The sequence below is a fragment of the Plecotus auritus genome (assembly GCF_963455305.1).
Source record: "Plecotus auritus genome assembly, chromosome: 3".
Classification (NCBI taxonomy): Eukaryota; Metazoa; Chordata; class Mammalia; order Chiroptera; family Vespertilionidae; genus Plecotus; species Plecotus auritus.
Genome location: NC_137772.1, coordinates 67508391 through 67520921, shown reverse-complemented (window position 1 = coordinate 67520921; position 12531 = coordinate 67508391).

The following is a 12531-nucleotide window of genomic DNA, read 5'->3' as shown; positions in this document are numbered from 1 at the left end:
GAATGTACATTTCTGAGGTTCACATCTCCATCACTCTTTTTGTCTGTTCATTTCTTGGAGGTGGGGGGTGGGGTGGGGGTGGGGGGAGGACCCGGTAGGACGAAGAGACTTTGCTATCAGAGTTGTAAAATGGTGTATTACTCTGTGAGCAATTGCACTTGGAAAGGAACCAGTAATTTATATGAGAAGTGTTTAAGATCGCCTGTTCACCCAGTGATCCATGCCAGGTCAGTTCCAGTAATGCCAGAAAACAAAAGGAGGTGCACATCACTGGGAAAAAGACACCTTATCCGCCTTAAGAGCTTGTGAAGGGAAGCACTAAAATGCCATTTTCTCAAATGAACTGGTCATTACCATTTAAAATCCTGAGGGGCTGTGGGACTGGGGAGGAGAGGAAGAATTTTTCTTTTGATTTAACAGGGCTCTGAAGTGCTAGCTTTAAGGGGGAGGTGTTTTGTTGTGATTGTCTCAGCTTTATGTTTTAGCAAAGGTTAAATCTTGTAACCAAAGTACCTTTTTTAAACAATGCAATGGGAAAGGATGAACACAACGGCTTTGAGGATATACTTGGCCTATTTTAAACTTAGAAATTAACTTTTAAAAATGACCGGTACTAATAGCAATGTAACCCTATACTATTAATGTCCATGCCAGGTTGTAATTTGTTAATTTTTTACTTGAATAGATTTTCCCATTCAACCCCTCACTCCACCAGTTTTCAGGAGGAGACTGTGGGATACTGACAGTGCATTATGTAAGGAATGACTACCTATGAATTCTTCACAGGCCTTTTGGAGGGGCAGGAGGAAAGAAGATTGTACACTTGCCAACCTCAGGCACATGCTTTCCTCATATGTCCTAAAGTTATTTTAGTTTTTGAACAAGAGTTCAGTTCATTCAGAAGTCCACCCTATCCATACTTGTGTAGTTAGAGAAGCAACTAAAGAAAATGACTCTTTCTGATGATGTAAGTCAGTATTTATAACTTAATGATTGGCTCAAGATTCAGCACATCCAGGAATCTTTGCTGAGTGATCCTTGCGTGCCCTAATAACTGTCACCATGCATTCCAATGGGCAAGGCAATTATCTTATGCTTTTACACTTGTTGATATGTTTCTCTTCAGGTGGTCTCAAGTCATTTCTATTCCTTTCAAACAGCTACTATAATGCTTTGCGCTTGCTGGGTGCTCAATAAATGTCAACTGGATAATTAAAACTGCCTCTATATTATGCCACCCATTTCCTTTGTTCCCAAATCGTGTAAAGTGCTCATTCTCAAACCACATGTGACTTGATTCAGACCAGGATATTGAAGAGTAACAAAATCTTAGATATGCTCATTTCTGCTTTAATATCCAGCTAATTTAGGAAAATTCTTGAGGCAAAAAATTCACAGATGCTAATAAACTGGGTTTCAAATTGCTGGAAAAGAGAATGTTAGACCTATAGCAAAGGCTTGTATCTGGGACCTACATAGAGAAAATGTTTCTACCTGGGGAGCACTGGGGCATCTTCACCAAGACTGAAATATACGTGAGACTCTGAAGTGCTGCCACAGCGGATGAGGAAATGCAGGATTGTGTGTGCAACAATTTGTATGGCTGCTACGTTAATACTACCATCCCTTTCGTGTAACTCACGTTCTCCCTTATACAAAGCACACTTACTTTTGTGTACTGATTGTATACTGGTTGCTAATGATGTAAAGAAGAGAAAGGTATTCATCCTGAACAAACTTTCATATACATTATCTCAATTGCATCTTATTGCATAACATGATTGAAATGTTGTGCTAAGGGACCCTAGAAGATCACCTCATCCTGGGATTGCAGTTCTCCTCCTGCTACTTCTCCATCCAATGACCAGGCCTGACACCACCAGTGGTTCTCACATCTGTTCCTGAAAGCTCAGAGGCAATCTCAGAAACATTCCCAGCACCCTAGCCAGTTTGGCTCAGTGTATTGTGTTGGCTTGCGGACTGAAGGGTCCCAGGTTCGATTCTGGCCAAGGACATATGCCTGGGTTGCAGGCTCGATCCCCAGTAGGGGATGCGCAGGAGGCAGCTGATCAGTGATTCTCTTTCATCATTGATGTTTCTATCTCTCTCTCCATCTTCCTTTCTCTGTGAAATCAATAAAGAAATATATATATATTTTTTAAAGAAACATTCCCAGCATGGAACTGTAGGGTCAGTCTATTAGATTCACCTCTGATCTTGGAAAAGAGGAAACTGACAATTAGCAAAATATGAGTGCTTCCTTTTATACTCACAAGTTGTGGCTTAAGCCAGGTAGACTCAAGTCCTCACTGATTCCCCCTACCCCCAACCCCAACTCTCCATGAAGGAGACCTTTTGGAAATAAGCAGAGGCAAATCTTTCCTTTTTTTCCATTTCTTATAGAAGGGAACTGAACAAACAAAACTGGCAGAGTTGGATCTGGACTCACAGTTCTCTGCCTGTTTCTCCCACTATGTGATAGTGCAGTGGCTATCATCTAGTATGATATCACTGTATGATGTACACATATATTGAATTTCTGTAAGTTCCAATAGAGCTACTGATAGTCTCAGTGGCTATGCACACATGTGCTACAATGCAGCATGATGAGGGTGGGGAATCCTGAAAAAGAGGGAAATACTGTGATTTCAGGATAAGATTTTGAAATCTTTAGAATTTCTTAACTGATATGTGATGTTAGAAAGTCAAACTGCAAAAACCCCTGGAGTTCCTTGACTTTTGTGACTAACCCTGTTTTCCTTAGTTAAAAAGAGCAGCATCTAGCAATTAAAGCCACCTGTTGAAGAGCTTTGCAAAATCAGGAATTAAACCCGAAGTTGACTGTGTCAACACATTCCTTTTCTGTAGTCTCTTCCCAACCATAGTTTACTTTTCCATAGGGGACTATCCAACCTCTTTCTCCTACTGTTTTCATCCTGATCTCAAGAAAGGTCACTCCACGCCAACTTTTCCCCCCAAGAGTTGATTCAGGGTCACTCCCAGCTACTCCCAGCAGAGCAATAGCATGCCCTCCTGCTGCCCCATTTAAATTGTCTGAACTGCATGGCTTTTTCATTTACTCTCCCTTTAGAGTGAAGCTGCAAAGTAGAGAAGACTTGAATGGTCTTGTATCTTCAAAGAAGTGCCTTGAGCTCTGGAATGTAACAAAGTGGGAGAAACCACTGAACTCCAGGAAATGTCAACAATGAGGTGGGAAGGCCTGGCCAAGTGGATAGGGGCCTTACCCTAGGCATTTTCTAGGACAAGGCAACCAACTCAGCTGAACAAGAAAATGGGTCTTTTTCCCACAAAAACTAATTGAACCGATCTTGAAGCACATTGATAATAGCATGTGCACAAATTTAAGTACAAGCTGTCCAGGAGGTTCTTTGTTATATTTTTCTGTAAATGATTTGTTTGACAAATGGATGATGATTATTACTAAAAAATTAACATTTTCAATAGTCTGAACATTTTGGTCCTAATAGGAACTTGAATACATAAAACATTATTTAAAGAGACATGAGCAAAGTAATTTTAATAGCTAGAATGCATTTACATTTAGTTGTAGTCTATCTCAAATTGAATGTAAAGAAAAACAAAAATGTTCCCAAATGCTATATGTCAATAGTAGCAATTAGAGGTTTAATTATTTAGAAGCACAGAATATGAAAATATAGAATTAATATCTTACAATTGATCAGCTGTTGAAAATATAGGTATCAGAAAGCACATTCAGCAATTAAACAAACAGTATTTTATATTGCAAATGTAGAGATAAACTCATGACTTCAATATTGTTTTTAAACATAATATTCAGAAATAATTATCATCAATTTCTTGTTAAGTTTTCTTAGCCAAAATATTTTAGTAAATTTAACTACTACTTGCTGAATATCAAAAAGAAGCCTCCAAATCAGGAATGGCCAGAAGTAAATATGCAAAATGATGTGTATACATATTGGATTTATGTATGTTAATATCATTAACTATTACACAACAGATATTCAAAGTCAATTTAAAAGTAATGCTGTATTAAAAGTCTTCTAGATGTTTATGGCACTTAACACTGAATAATTTTAAAAGAATGTTTTCTATGAAAATGTATTTACATTTTTACAGTTTGATAATATCTTATTTTAATAATATAATGACTAAAATATCTTTTCTTAGTTTCACTACACAGAAACAGTTTCAAGGAATTACTTTGCACACATGCCTATTTTCAGAATTTTCTAAATAGTAATTACTTTCTTTAGATTTGTAGTTTATAACTCATGGTATTTTTGGTATCCAAAAAAAAAAAAAAAAAAACAACAAAAACCTATTTGCTTTTTGTTTGCATTGAAGTAATTTTAGTCTAAAAGCACTCACTAATCATAACAACACAGCAGAGGATTGTTTTGTAAACATTTTACTTTATTATCAGCCTTTGTTTTTCAATACAATGCTTTAAAAATATCCTCTGTTGTATAAAAGACATTGTTGCAAAAAGGCAGTTCAAAACTTGTCCTTCCCTTCCTTTCATTGATCTGTTGCCTCTTAGGTAATATGAACAGCTGTCTCCAGCTCACCCACAAGCAAGTTGAACATAATAATAAGGTAGTGTTACTGGCCTGTATCTATGAATAATTATAAAGAGGGTGCCAGTTCTTTTCCATTAAAGATAAGGTAACAAAGATACCACAGAGAAGAAAACTGGTTAGCAAAAACCAGCGAGTGCTTCTGACTTGAAGAATTAGTTACTTCTCTGGTAACCACTGAGTTTCTTTCAGTTGGGTTTCCAATAAGGTGAAGGTGCCCTCTGTAGGAGACTCCCAGTAAATGCTGCTGCTTTAAATTTTGATGACAACATAAAAGTCCCTCCCCCCAACCCCATTTTCAAATGATAAACAAATAAACACAAGTTTGAACTCTTTATAAATCCTAGAAGGAAATTAGTACAAAGCCCACAACCAGCTATGAAAAGAAAATGCCCTTTCAAAATGATAGAAATTGAACACTGAGAAAGCTGTACAGCACATCGGTGTTTGATATTTACTGACATTATGGTATGTAATAGAATGGGTATTATAAATCCAGAGGCGTTGCTGAAAGCAGGAAGACAGAAGGTCTTGGCATAGTTGAGTGAAAAGTGGATCTGAACAGAAAAATCCGCAAAGAGAGCGACACATTCACCACCTAATAAATACACCTCCCCAAAAGGTCTTCTTATCTTCCCTTCTTATAAAGGTTACCATAATGCAGATTCATTATCAGTCCCACTGGGTAACATATAGTTCAGTAAGAAATTGCTTTTGTTAGCATGTTCATGGAAAGAGATTAGCTATTTCCCCAGATCTCTTGGGGCTATTTGAAATTTTGGGAATTCTCTCTGTAATTTAAAATGAAAGTTAAAGCCAATGTGAATAGACTAGGGAAAATCTCACAGGTTAAACCTCTCCATCTGGAATTTTCTTCATTACTCATTGCAAAAGTACAAGCTGAAATCACGTTTGTTATAAACAATAGTTTTCATCAGTAATAATGCAATTACATGTGTATTAATGTTTTGATAGTTAAGCACTTTGCAAAGAAACACCTAAAAGTTAATTGTTTAACACTGTTTTGGGTTTCATTTTTGGTCTTTATTGACTTTGCGTAGTACCTAAGATTTATCATTGAAGCTATCTATTTACATTTTTGGACTATGACTTCAGCCTCTATGGAATGTGTGTAGGAGAGTCTAGTATCACCTGTATTGCAAGTTAGGGGATGAACAAGTGGGCATGGAAGCATAAGACAAGGGAATATCTGCCTCCTTTTACTTATTTGATTTCAATTTGTCTCCCATTATCAGCAAACATACCTTCTCTATGAATCTATTTCCCTATAGCACCTAGTACATATCTCAACTACAACAACATTTATGCAGCAATTACTATATATGCCAGGCTCTGTGTTAAATACTATATATAGATTATCTCATTTAATCCTCATAACACATGAAAAAATCAGGCAATTATTTTTTTTGACAGGCAATTATTTTTATCCCCAAACAAAAAAAAAGAGGTAACTAAGTCTTGAGAGGTGAAATTGCTTCTCCAGCTTACTTCAGGGCCTTCTTTATTGTCCAATATAATATACTCCCTTCTGATCTCACTTATTTTCCCACCTGACTATCTTTGACATGCTCAACTTATTTGCCTCCCTGTTTTCCTAACACAACTGCCTGGTGAATCCCCAGCCAGGATTAAAGCAGCAATCTGCTATTCCTCTGGATGAGTGAGCGTTGCTAAAGATTCTCCCACAGCTATGCAGATTGGTGTCCTTAATTACTCATGACTCTTAGTTATGAGCTTTAACTTTAAGCTAGTTTATCCAGAAAGGGTGTTGAATAAGCTCACATCATCACATTAATAGGAGGTCAGGGCTCCAGGTAGTCTCAGAGATGACTACAACCAGATATTCAAACATTTGCTCATATATCTCTGAACTCTGAAGACACGATTTTCCAGGATATCTGCCTCAGTTTCTCAGTCTGGCTTATTCCACACAGCTGGATTCATTGTGCCTAGCAGCAACCATGCCAAATGCTTCTAACTCTGCCACCAGAGATGTGATTAGCGTTCTTGATATACAAGGTAAAAAAAAAACACACAAAAAACAAGAAAGGGTTCTTATTCGGTCACCTTGGGACAGATACACATTTCTGGGTAAAAAAAAAAATCATCAAGGACAGCATTAGGTAGTTGTTAAGAATGTGAGGGATGTGAAGCAAGATGCCTGTAATTCAAAACCTAGTCTGTGTATGATCTAGGACAGGTTTACATCCCTGTACCTCAATTTCTTTATCTGAAAAGGGGGAAATAAACATTGCATCTACTTCATTGTATTGAAATTATGATTAAATAAGTTAAAAACTTTTAATAGTACCTGAATTTTAATATGTTAGTTATCACTGATTTTCAGACCTTAGGATTGATTCAGGTTGAGAAAGATAGCCACTCACAGATCAGTCACCATAGCCAATGAGGTGAAGTAATTGAAGAGCACTGCAGCTCACACTTGCTTAGCGGGGGGAGGGGGGGGGGGGGGGACGCTGAAAATTTTCCTAGAAGGGAGAGACATTTCCAGATGAAAGGCTGAAGAGTGTTAGACAGACAAATTACCAGATGCCTGTTATACACCCATAAAAAATGTGTGATCTCGGGAGAAACCAAGATGGTGGCGTAGGTAAACACCTAAACGGCTGCCTCGCACAACAATTTCAAAACTACAACTAAAAGACAAAAGGGACATCATCCAAAACCACAGGAAGGCTGGCTGAGTGGAATTTCTACAACTAGAAGGAAAGAGGAAAGCACACTGAGACCCAGAGGAGCTGCAGGAGGCAGAGGTACTGAGGCGCACGCACGGAGAGGACTGGCAACTGAGTGTGCAGCTGGCTTTCTCAAGCAGGAGGGAGACAAAAGCTCCCCACTGAGCTGAACTCCAGTTCCAGGTGAGACTCTGGGGACCCAGACTCATTCGGGGAGAAACTGCACTGTCTGGCAGCGGGCGGAACTCGAGGGCGGCTTTCTCTCAGAGGTACTTGCAGCGATTACCACGGGACACTGAGACACAAGGGCCTATTAGGGCAGGGCTGATGGGAAACCAATGCTCTCTGCTCTGCCCTGAGACTCCGCCCCATCCAAGGTGAGCACAGAGGATTTTGCAAGTCTTGTCTCATAAGGGTGTCTCCAGCACAGAAGTTCTCCCAGCGTAGACACAGCTGATCCTCACAGCCAATTGGCCTGGAGGTCAATTCCTCCCAGTGATACCAACAGCAATCAAGGCTTAACTACACCAAGACTGTGCACACAGCCCACAAAGGGGTGCACCAAGAGTGTCCACCTCAGGTAACTGGGGAGGCTGACCCACTGGGCCTTATAGGACACCTACCACACAAAGCCACTTTATCAACTCAGGGAAGCAGCCAAAATGTGGAGACAAAGAAACAGATCACAAATGAAAGAAATGGAGGAAAGCAAATGACTGGATATAGAGTTCAAAACCACAGTTATAAGGTTTTTCAAGAATTTTCTAGAAAAGGCCAATAAATTTAGCAAGACTCTCGAGGATATGAAAAAGGACAAACTAGAAATTAAGCATACACTGACTGAAATAAAAAATATTATACAGAGATCTAACAGCAGACTGGAGGATCGCAAGAATCAAGTCAAAGATTTGAATTACAAAGAAGCAAAAAACACTCAACCAGAAAAGCAAAAAGAAAAAAGAATCCAAAAATATGAAGATAGTGTAAGTAGCCTCTGGGACAACTTCAAGTGTACCAACATCAGAATTATGGGGGTGCCAGAAGAAGAGAGAGAGCAAGATACTGAAAACCTATTTGAAGAAATAATGACCGAAAACTTCCCCCACCTGGTGAAAGAAATAGACTTATAAGTCCAGGAAGCGCAGAGAACCCCCAACAAAAGGAATCCAAAGAGGACCACACCAAGACACATCATAATTAAAATGCCAAGAGCAAAAGACAAAGAGAGAATCTTAAAAGCAGCAAGAAAAAAACAGTTAGTTACCTACAAGGGAGCACCCATACGACTGTCAGCTGATTTCTCAACAGAAACTATGCAGGCCAGACGGGAGTGGCAAGAAATATTCAAAGTGATGAATAGCAAGAACCTACAACCAAGATTACTCTACCCAGCAAAGCTATCATTCAGAATTGAAGGGCAGTTAAAGAGCTTCACAGATAAGAAAAAGCTAAAGGAGTTCATCACCATCAAAACAGTATTATATGAAATGCTGAAAGGTATTCTTTAAGATGAGGAAGAAGAAGAAAAAGGTAAAGATAAAAATTATGAACAACAAATACATATCTATCAACAAGTGAATCTAAAAATCAAGTGAATAAAAAAATCTGATGAACAGAATAAACTGGTGAATATAATAGAATCAGGGGCATAGAAAGGGAGTGGACTGACAATTCTAGGGGGAAAGGGGTGTGGGGGGTGAGGGAAGAGACTGGACAAAAATCGTACACCTATGGATGAGGACAGTGGTGGGAGGGTAAGGGCAGAGGGTGGGGTGGGAACCAGATGGAGGGGAGCTATGGGGGGAAAAAGGAGAAACAATTGTAATAATCTGAACAATAAAGATTTATTAAATTAAAATAAATGTGTGAGCTCCTATACCAATAAAGGGCCATTCAACAATCCTTTTTATGTGTCCTTGATCAGCTCCATCTCTCCTTAGCCTCAGAGATAATTCTAAAACTTTCTCAAATTCTAGACCCAACTCCTGATGTACTAGATCTGTATTCTCTAATGACAGCCTTCTATTTTGACAGGAAATTTAAGATCATTAAGTCTTCACCATTTCTTACTTGGACTGTTGCTGAGCTTCCTGGCTTCTGCCCTTTCCCAGTCTCACCATTTATCTATCCACACAGGACCTTGAGTGTACTATCTTCAACATAAATCAGGTCATGCAGTCCATACACTTAAAACTCTTTTATGGCGCCCAGCTGGCATGGCTCAGTGGTTGAGCATTGACCTATGAACAAAGAGATCAAGGTTCATTTCCTGGTCAGGGCACATGCCTGGGTTGTGGGCTCGATCACCAGTGTGGGGAGTGCAGGAGGCAGTCAATCGATGATTCTATATTTCTATCTCTCTCTTCCTCCCTCTTCCTCTCTGAAATCAATAAAAATATATTTAAAAAAAACCCACAACTCTTCAATAGCATCTCTCCACCTTCAGAATGAAGTCCAAGGTAAGTACTAAGCATGACTTAGAAGACTTTCTCTACTTCTCCTGATTTATATTTGGACACTCCCATGAGCACTTTTTATTTTAGAAAATTTAAAAAGCTAAATTTCAAAATCAAATCTTGCTGCTCCTGTGGTGAAAATACTTCTTCCATTGCTCCTCATTAGATTTTGAATAGCACTCTCTCCTGTTTCTACAGTGTTATTTATAACTTTTAATTTTACATTAAGGTGCTTACTTTTTTATTGTGCGACTATCTCTACTGGTAATAAGTTCCATTAGAACATTTTTATTTTATTTTTTATTGTACTCTCAGTCTAGTATAGTGATTGGAATATAGATGGTATGCAATGTTAATTAATAAATGACCTGCAACTAGTAATATGAACATACCATGTTATGTCACATGTCAGGCTTTTTGCTTATAACTACCTCTTCCAACATTTATTTGCTTAGCTAACTCTTTCTCACCCTCCAAGAAAGATACTCTAAACCTACAAAGGTGCAAACTATCTCACATCTGTACTATCACATTCTCCTGTGTACACCTCTATTATATTGTTTGTTGTGCTTTATGTATCTGTTTTCATTAGTGGCAGGGAACAGGTTGCTGGAAGCTAATTCCAGCATGTCATAATAAATGCAAGAAGTCTTCAAATGGTTGATGGGCTTCTATATTCAGCAGGGCTAAAGATACATATTATTGCCTGCTGGAATAGCCAAAAGCATTTCCCCAAACCTGAAAATCTGCATATATTATTGCCTGCTACTGGAACAGCCGAGGGCAGTTCCTCCAACCTGACAATGCCTACTGTATACCAAACCTTGCCTTTGATATGTATATCTGCTTTGCTTCAGGGCAATTTGTGTTAATAAAAAGCTAGGGGTCCAGAGATTCAGGGAACTTGGTTACTGAAGGTAGGTCATCTCTGGCTCCCCAAAATGCCTTCCAAATTTATATTTCATGTCTAGTCTCTTTATTAATTTATGCACAGCCCTTCTCCAGATTCCTAAACCCTTCTAGATGCTGAGAAACAACCCAGCAACAGGTTTCAATCATCTTTTAAGCATCACTTAGCATGATGCTTAACATAAAACAGTCCTAAAATTCAACTTGTTTTTAAATCCTCACCTGAGGAAATATTTTTGTTTATTTTAGAGAGAGGAAGGATGAGAAAGAGAGACAGACAGAGAGAGATAAACATTGATCAGTTGCCTCCTATACTCACCTTCACACTGGGGATCAAACCTCCAACCTAGGTATGTGACCTGGAATTGAAGCCACAACCTTTTGGTGTCTGGGATGATATTCTATCCAACTGAGCTACCCAGTCAGGGCTGAACTTTTCTTTTTTTAAGATATTGATTAAGCTCCACCTATGTAACCCACAGATGAGAGAGAATTGTTGATTGGCTGCCTCCTGCATTGCCCCCTACTGGGGTTTGAGCATGCAATCATTGATGTTTCCATATCTTTCCCCCTTTCCCTTTCTCTCTCTGAAATCAATAAAAAAATTTTTTTTTTAAAGAAAAGATCCAGGTCCATCTTGTGCTCTTCATGTCCCAGTCCTGGTATTAGTCATTTCTACAAGGATCCTGGTTCTTTGTGGAGATTATATATAAAAATCAAGATTGGATGCTTAATTCTCATTGCTATGTATGTCTCATTGTTTTTAGGACCTCTCAGTAAATAAGGTAGGAAATGTATGGAGACCATCTACACTGAGTGGCCAGATTATTATGATCTCTGAACGCATAATAATCTGGCCACTCAGAGTGTGTGTGTGTGTGTGTGTGTGTGTGTGTATATATATATTAGAGGCCCAGTGCATGAATCATGAATTTGTGCATGGTTGGGGTCCGGCAACCCTGGCCAGGGGGAGGGGACATGGGCGGTTGGGGCTGGCTTGCCTGCTGGTTGAACTCCTGGATGAGGGGACAGTTTGCATATTAGCCTTTTATTATATAGGATATACACTGAGTGGCCAGATTATTATGATCTCTGAACGCATAATAATCTGCCCCCTCAGTGTATATAATAAAAGCCCAGCAACCGTTACAGCAGAAAGACAGGAACAACCAGTCACTATGATGTGCCAGCCACAGGGGCTGCTACCAGTGCCACTGAGGAGCCTGAGGGCCCTAGGGCCAGTTGTGCAGCCGCCACCAAGGCACTGGAAAAGAAGAATGCAAAGGTGGCCAGCGTGAGTGTGCAGCTTGAGATGAAGGCTCTGTGGGATGAATTCAATCAGCTGGGCACTGAGATGATCATCACCAAGGCTGGCATGTCAGGGAGCCCCTCTCCCCGCTGCAACCCTCCCTACATGGTGCCAGTCTTGGGCAGCGGGATTTGGCCCAATCCACATGAGCGAGACTGAGAAGCAGGATGGGGGCGTGGCCAGGCCACCTGTGGGTCCCTCTCGGTGTGGGCCAGCCCCTTTGTTCTCCAAGTCCCAGCTCTAGGAACAGCCGTCTTGCACTCTGGGCCAGATGGTACTGCTCAGGAGGCCAGGAAGGCGGCAGAGAAAAACTCTGTGGACCTGCTGCCTGACCAGTAGCCCAGGACCCAGCACCACCAGAAATAGACCAGCTCAGAGTATACCAAGCCTGGGGGGAAGGCAGCCGCCTGTGGGGGTCCTTGCCATCAGCCAGCTCCTGGTAGATCCCACCTCAAAGGAAACTCTGTCTTTGGTTCCTTAGTTCAGTCTATCCTGGCTAAAGAGGAGCAGTTAGGCACATTTTAGGGGAGAATTAAGACTCTAAAATAGTGTGTTCT